Raw genomic sequence first — 8,398 nt, 5'->3', positions numbered from 1 at the left:
CCCTACCAGGGGACACCCCTACGTGGGGGACACCCCTACGGGGGTGACACCCCTGCGTGGCACTGCACTCCTTGCGCGCATCAGCACTGCGCATGGGGCCAGCTCCACACAGGTCAAGGAGGCCCGGGGTTTGAACTGCAGACCTCCCATGTGGTAGGTGGACACCCTAACCACTGGGTGAAGTCCACCTCCCCAGCCTCCCCTTTCATTCAAGGGGTTCTAAGTCTGTGAACTACTGAAGTGTGAGAATTGGGGGAGGAGCTGCAATTCTTTCTTATGTTAATTCACTCAGGCTTCTATTCACAAGACGTAGAGCTTTTCTACTTGTACAAATCAAGATTTTATTAGGCTTTCCACTAATTTCAGTCTTAAGGGCACCATGATTAATTAGCCAACACCAAAGAACTCTGCATGTCAAACCATTCTGGTTACTGCTTTGGCTCTGCTGTTCATGACAGTACCCATCCGCACTTTCTCTTTGGAGATTAAGTAACACCACTTCATACCTGCTGTAGCAGTTTGGTATTATTTATGAATTCCAAAATGAAATATAGATTATGTTCATAAACTGGTTTGTTCCTCTGGCACGGTAACCCTTTGATTGTATTAGATTCAGCTGAGATGTCTGATTAAATTATGTTAAGAATAGGGCTCTGAACCAACCATGTCATTAGTGTGACTCCATGTAGGGTCCCAGTCCCCTTGGGGATAAAACAGATGCTCACACAGAAGTAAATACATGGAGAAGGAGAACACAGAAGCAAATACAGGGAAGAGAGAGTGCTCCATAGACATGGCCCTGGGAAGAGAGATGAACCTGAGAGTCTACAGCTCACCCTGTGGAGAGACCAGAGCAGCCAAGTCTGGAAAGAAATGAGCCCTGGGGAGAGAGAGGAGCCTTATGCCAGTCTACAATTGAGATAGGAAGAAGGTGGATCCACGGAGCCTTAAGTGGAAAGAGAAAGACTGAACCCCTGCAGACATCACCTGCCATCTTGCTTCAACACATGGCAAGAGAGTTTGGTGAGGAAGTAACTTTGAGTTGAACTCTTTAGGGCCTTGTAAGTATAAGCTTCCACCCAAAATAAATACCCTTTATAAAAGCCAACAGAGGTATGGTATTTTGCATCAGCACCGCTTTTGGCTGACTAGTACACCTGCCATCCCAGGATCCCATTGTCCCTATTGGATTCAGGGAACCATGCTCCATGGCACCATCATTTCTGTCTTGCAGAAAATGGACATTACAGAGCTCTTCAAAGGTGCTGGGTTTCTCCTTGCCAAAGTAGCCTTGGTGAGGGTATCCTCAAGCACCCCAAGGAGACATAGCGAAGGGGAGGGTGAATTGGTCTTAAAGAATAAATCCACTGCAGCATTCCAATTTCTCTAAGCTTGTAAATGCTTTCTTCTATACCAAGGAAATTCTGGCATCTCAGCTTTACTCAGTGTAGATGCTTTCGGGTCCAGGTTTCAGTAAAGCAGCCAAGAAAACACTTTGAACCACTTCCAGCTGTTCAAGCTAACACAATAAATCCAGAATCTCTGTACCCACTTACATCAATAAATTCAACTAGGTCCAACATTATATTCTTTACCATGATCCAATACCCTAGAGTTCATTCCCATCCATACTCTCCTGTTAATAAAAGTGGGAAACAAGGAAGCAGATGTGGCTCAAGTGATTGAGTTCCTGCCTATAACATGGGAGGTCCCTGGTTCAGTTCTCAGTGCCTCCTAAAGAAGACAGCGAGCTGGTGCGATGGGCAGGCATGGCAAACTGATGCAACAAGATAACACAGCAATAGACACAAGAAGAAAGAACATAATGAGAGACACAAGAAAGCAGGGAATGGAGGTTCCCAGTGCCTCCTAAAGAAGACAAGCAAGACAGTGAGCTGACACAATGGGCAGGCATGGCAAGCTGATGCAACCTGATGATGCAGCAAGAGGCACAAGAAGAAAAACATAATGAGAGACACAACAAAACAGGGAACAGAGGTGGCGCAAGTGATTAGGTGCCTCCCTCCCATATCAGAAGTCCTGGGTTTGGTTCCTGGTGCTTCCAAAAGAAACAAGGAAGACAAACAGACACAGCAAGTGCAAAACAATGAGGGAATGGGGAGAATAAGGAAAATAAATCTTTTTTTTTTTTTAAAGTGGGAAACATCTTGCAATTCTTTTGAATCACACTTTGTACCTGCTTTCCTGGGGATTGCTGTGTCTTGGGTCTGGTTATAGATCCAAAAGAAAAGAGAGGTGGGGGATTAAATCTTGAGGAAGATTATCATTCCCTTAGAAGGGCACCACCTCGGGAGCCACTACAGGTTCTCCAGGAAAAGGAAGAGTAACCTCCTGTTTTAGTTTGCTAAAGGCTGCCAATGGGATTTATTAATTTATAAGCTTACAATTCTGAGGCTAGGAGAAATGTCTGAATCAAGGCATCAGGTGAAGTCTCTTCCTGAAGGTTGACTGCTGGCAATCCTGGACTCCTGCCACGTGATAAGGCACAGTGGCAGCTCTGCTGGTCTCTGCCTTCTCCTCCAGGCTCACTTTCTACACTCTTCTCTCCCCTTCCTCTGGGCCTCATTGCTTCAGCTTTGGGCTGCTCTGTCTATGGCTTTTCTCTCTACTGGGTTCATTGATTCAACTTCTGGAGTCTTCTCTTTGACTCTGCAACTTTTTTCCTGTGTCTGTGCCTTTTTATCCCTCCATTTATAAAGGACTCCAGTAAGAGGGTTATAACCTACCCTGAGCTGCCCTGCTGGAGTGATCTAATCAAATGGTCCTTAACTGATCTAACCAAAGGTTCACAATAGGTTCAATTTAAGAATATAATTTTCTAGGGTCTGCAAAAGACTCAAACAAAACACCTCCCCTGGTCCACAAAAGACTCAAACAACATACCTCCTTAGAAGGGGAAGAGGGACTCCTTAAGCAGGCAAAAAAAGATTGGCAGGATTTGGGGTTCAAAATCCTCAGCTTTACTTTAATCTGCTCATATATCCCCATTCCACTGTTTAGAGTTTTACTGCTTCTCAATTTATGTCCTAAATTTAACATTAGAGACTTGAAAGCTTGTGAATTCAATTAGCATCGTAATTAACTCAGCCACCCACAGGATTGGACTTTAGTATAGTTTTCAGATATCTTGACCCTGTAACTATGGGAGATAAGGTTTTCTTTTAGGATAGTCGTAGAAGCTTTCTGGTTCCTCATGCAGACCTTGATCTGGGAATTCCAAACCCTGAGCTCATCACTTCTCCTGCTCCCTCCCCCTGCCAAGTTTTCCAGTGCACCTAGAAGCAACTGACCAATCCAATACTTGTACTGTTTCCACTGAAGTGTTCTATGGCAGTAGCTAGCTGAAGACCCAGAGTCTTCTATAGGCACTTGACTGCAGGGGTCTGATGGTGATAATTTAAGTAACTGTTTCACCAGTGCATACCATGGACCACCAATGTCACCTGTAGCCCTGGCAACAGGCTCATTAATGCCTCTAGGTCTCCTCAGATCAGAGAACCAATTCAGTGCCAGGTTCCCATCCTTAAGATTCTGTCCCCCTTGGACCACAACCAAGGGTTGAGAAATGAGTTGAGAAATGAGATGTGGCTTTTAAACTTTTGCTCTCTGTTGAATTGCTTCTAAAACTACTGCCAGTACCAATAACTACATCAGTCAGGGTTCGGTCAGGGAAGCAAACCCACTGGGAGTATTATGGGATATGGATTTATTATAGGGATTAAACCTGACATGCCTGTGGGAGATGTTGGGAGGTGACGGTCCAGAGGGGGGATTGGAGGATCAGAGAAGGAGCCTCGAGAGGGAAGCTGAGCAGCCTGGCATGTCCAGCTGCTGAAGAGGGGTGTGAGGGGTGCTCCTGGGGCCATCTATGGGTAGCTATTGCTCTATGTGGCTTCTGCCTCTGTGGGTCCATGGCCAAGCATTGGGAGGTGAGGCTAGACCACTGATAGACAGAAGGGTCAGCAGTTAGGAGTGAAAGCTGGACGTGGAATAGAGAAAAACAAGGCCAAATTGGAATCCACGGGGCACTACTGGGTCTTTCCATCTCCATGTCTGACTGCTATTACCTTCAGAGAGTAATGGCCACTGCTTTCCAAATCTTAAACACATTGCTTTTTTGGACAACTTTAAGTTGAAATCATAGAGAATGCATTCCAGGAAATGTGCTTCCCAGGTTAACCAAGTTGACAGGGCACAAGCTACACATTTGTCTACTGGAACTGACCTCCCTTCTCCTCCCAGACTGGGTCAAAGGCCTCTGCAGGGCTTCTCCCATCCCAGCACCTTCTTCATTCTTGGCTGGGGGCTGCTCCTGGGTCACCTGCACCTAGCACAGGCCTGGCACAGAGCAGCACTCAAGACTGACAAATGAAAGGATGGATGGATGAATGAATGAATAAATGAATGATGTCTCCTTGGTGTCAGGTCATGTGCTGGGTGCTGGGGACACAGAAATGTCAGCTAGAGCTCTGCCCTTGAGGAGGCTAGCTGCGAGCACAACTATTGAGCACTTATTCTCCCCTAGAGGCTGGAAGAGGTTGCATGGCAGGTGCTGGGGTGGAGGAGTGAGTGGACCAGGTGGAGCTCAGGTGTGGCAGGTGCAAAGGGAATGGCTTGTATTGATGCAAGAAGGAGGAAAGCCTGAGGCACACACTTGAAATGGTGAGGGCTTTTTCATCCTTTTCTGAAGTGAAATTCACGTAACATACAACTAAGGTTTCAAAGAGTACAATTCAGTGGCATTTAGTATATTTACAGTGCTGTGCAAGCACATTTCTCTAGCTTTGAAACTTTATCATCACCCCAGAAAAACATTCCCTACCCCAAAACACTCTCCAGGCCCACCAAATATGCCTTCTGTTTCTATGGATTTACCTATTCTGCATATATCATATAAAAAGGATTATAGGGTGGTGAAACAGTTTGATATGATTATGAATTCCAAAATAGATATTGGATTATGTTCGTAATCTGGTCTGTACCTGGGTGTGATTAAGTTATGATTAGGGGGAAACGGACTTTGGCCCAGTGGTTGGGGCGTCCGTCTACCACATGGGAGGCCCGCAGTTCAAGCCCCAGGCCTCCTTGACCCGTGTGGAGCTGGCCCATGCGCAGTGCTGATGCGCGCAAGGAGTGCCCTGCCACACAGGGGTGTCCCCCACGTAGGGGAGCCCCACGCGCAAGGAGTGCACCCATAAGGAGAGCTGCCCAGCGCGAAGGAGGGAGCAGCCTGCCGAGGAATGGCACCGCCCACACTTTCCGTGCCGCTGACGACAACAGAAGCGGACAAAGAAACAAGACGCAGCAAAAAGACACAGAAAACAGACAACTGGGGGAGGGAAGGGGAATTAAATAAATAAAAATAAATCTTTAAAAAAAAAAAAAGTTATGATTAGGGGTTTGTATTAGTCAGCCAAAGGGGTGCTGATGCAAAATACCAGAAATTGGTTGGTTTTTATAAAGGGTATTTATAAAGGGGTAGGAGCTTAATAACAAGTCATAAGGCATAAGTTACTTCTCTCACCAAAGTCTATTTTCACATGTTGGAGCAAGATGGCTGCCAACAGCTGCAAAGGTTCAGCCTTCCCAGGTTCCTCCCTTCCAGGGTCTTGCTTCTCTCTGGGTTCAAGGTTCCTTCCTTCCCAGGGCTTGCTTCTTCCTGGGCTCAGTGTTCCTCTCTTCCTGGGGCTTGCTTCTCTTTCCTCTGTGAGCTTCCTTCCTGGGGCTCCACCTTAAGGCTTCAGCATCAAACTCCAACATCGAAACTCCAACATCAAAAACCCTCAACTCTGTCCTTTGCCATGCCTTTTATCTGTGACGCGGCCCAGTCAAAGCCTGTAGCAGGTTGACACAGTTATGAATTCCAAAAATAGCTATTGGATTATGTTTGCAAACTGGTCTGAACCTGGGCGTGATTAAGTTATAATTAGGAACCCAGGAAGCCTGAACCCTTGCAGCTGTCGGCAGCCATCTTGCTCCAACACGTGAAAACAGACTTTGGTGAGGGAAGTAACTTATGCCTTATGGCTTGGTATCTGTAAGCTCCTACCCCAAATAAACACCCTCTATAAAAATCAACCAATTTCTGGTATTTTGTATCAGCACCCCTTTGGCTGACTAATACAGGTGGGTATAGAGTATTTGTAAATAAAATTTAAAAAGGAAAAAGAATCATACAATATGTGACTTTTTAAGTTTGGCTTCTTTCACTTAGCATCATGTTGTGTGTCCCCCCTCCCCACCGATGGCACCGTTGTCTGTCTGCTCATTGTTTCCACTTGTTGTCTGCTCACTGTGTCTGCTTGTTGTGCCTGCTCATCTTCTTTAGGAAGCACCAGGAACTGAAACTGAGACATCCCATGTGGGAAGCTAGTGCCCAACAGCTTGAGCCACATCTGCTCCCTGCTCATTGTGTCTGCTCATTTTGTCTGCTTGTTGAGTCAGCTCGTCTTCTGTCTGAGGCACTGGGAACAGAACCCCATAACTCCCATGTGGAATGTGGGCACCTAACTGCTTGGACCACATCCACATCCCCCAGCATAATGTTTTTAAGGTTCATCCCAGTTTTTGTGGCATCTATCAGAACGTCATTGCTTTTTCTGGCTGAATAATATTCCATTGCACGGATGTACCACATTTTGTTTATCCATTCATTTGTTGAGAAACTCTTGGGCGGCTTCTACCTTTGGCTATTGTGAACAACGCTGCTATAAACATTTGAGTACAAATATCTGTCCAAATCTCCACTTTCAATTCTTGGTGTATGCACACAGAAGTGGGGTTGCTGGATCACATGGTAGCTCTCTGTTTACCTTTCTGAGGAACTGTCAAACTGTTTCCACAGCAGCTGCTCCATTTTTCATTTCCACCAACAATGTATGAGAGTTCCTATTTCTCTGCATCCTCTCCAGCACTTGTTATTTTCCATTTTTTAAATAATGGGCATCCTAGTGTGTATGAAATGGTATCTCATTGTGGTTTTGATTTGCATTTTCTTAATTTTAACAGTGTTGAATGTAGTATCACATTTTTAAAAGAAAAAATATGTAATACTGTTGTGCCCCAAAGTCAAAACATGCTTTATGTAAACAACTTATATAACCAATGATATGTGACTTACTTAAAGTAGAGTAACCAATCAGAACATAGCTGATACAACAAAGAGCCGATACAAATGCAAGGCATCCCCAGAGTGTCCAGACTCCCCAGGTAGCAACTAAGCCTGGCCTGTCAGACCACAGAGAACACTGACTCCCTGCATCTCTCTGCCATGTGCCAACCTCACGGCAGACCAGCACATCCTGAGACCTGGGTGGCTCTGACCTTGAGTGAAGATCAGGTCAAAGACATCTGTGCACAGAGGCCACTAGAACCACCCAGTGGGAACGAGCAGTAGCCTGGCCAGGGAGAGAGACCAGTCCATCCCCAGGAATGTGGCCTGTGCCTTCCATCCCCAATTGCATGCTGGCAGTTACCATTGAACTTGGTGAAATAAACAAACAAATAAGCAAGCAAACACAAGTTATTTTTTAAAAAGAAAAAGAAAGAATGAAAAAGCAAGCTATGTCTGATGCAGCAGAAGCTGTCAGAGCCCCGCCATGTCCCTCTGGCCTTACACGGTCGCACACACAGCACCACTTCCACCTGCCAGCCTCTCCCTCTCTGCCTGAGGCTGCATCTGACAGCCAGAGCCTGCTCTGTAACGGGGTATGCTGCAGGCCGAGGGTGCCAGAGAAGGAAGGCCCAGCTCCTAGATGCAGCTCCCCACCAAAGCTTGATGATGTCTCTGTCTCCCTCACCCTGTGAGTGGAAAACTCTGAGGTGTGTGTTCTGAGCTGTCTCCCAGAGTTCCCCAGTGATATTGAGCTCCAGTTACTCACAGGTAACTTGCTCGGCGACTATGGCAGATTGTATATCCCCACATGCTCTTGTAGCGAATCACTGACATTCTTCCGTCCTTGAACCTGGACAGATCTCCATAACTGGTGGTGGAAATGATGCTGCATGACCTCTGAGGCTGGTCACGAAAGGCAATATGGCTTCTACCAGCTCTCTCACTTCTCTTAGGATGCTCGCCCTTGGACCCAACCACTGTGTTGTCAGGAGCTCAAGCCACCTGGAAGGGCCATGTGTGTGGGTTGGCCTCCATGTAGAGCCTCATAGTCCCAGCTAGTGACAATTTGTCACTGCTGTGTCCTGTTTGGATTCCTGATCCGTAGAAATCATGAGAGATAATAAGTAACTATTGCTGTTTAAAACTACTAGAATTTGGAGTGGTTTGTTACACAGCAATAAATAACTGATCCATCCTTTATTTGTTGCTTTCCCTTCCTTGTCTTATTTCCCTATTCCTTTTCCTGGGATTACCTTCCAAATA

This window comes from Dasypus novemcinctus, chromosome 8 (assembly GCF_030445035.2).
Source record: "Dasypus novemcinctus isolate mDasNov1 chromosome 8, mDasNov1.1.hap2, whole genome shotgun sequence".
NCBI lineage: Eukaryota > Metazoa > Chordata > Mammalia > Cingulata > Dasypodidae > Dasypus > Dasypus novemcinctus.
This window is presented reverse-complemented; position numbering follows the sequence as displayed.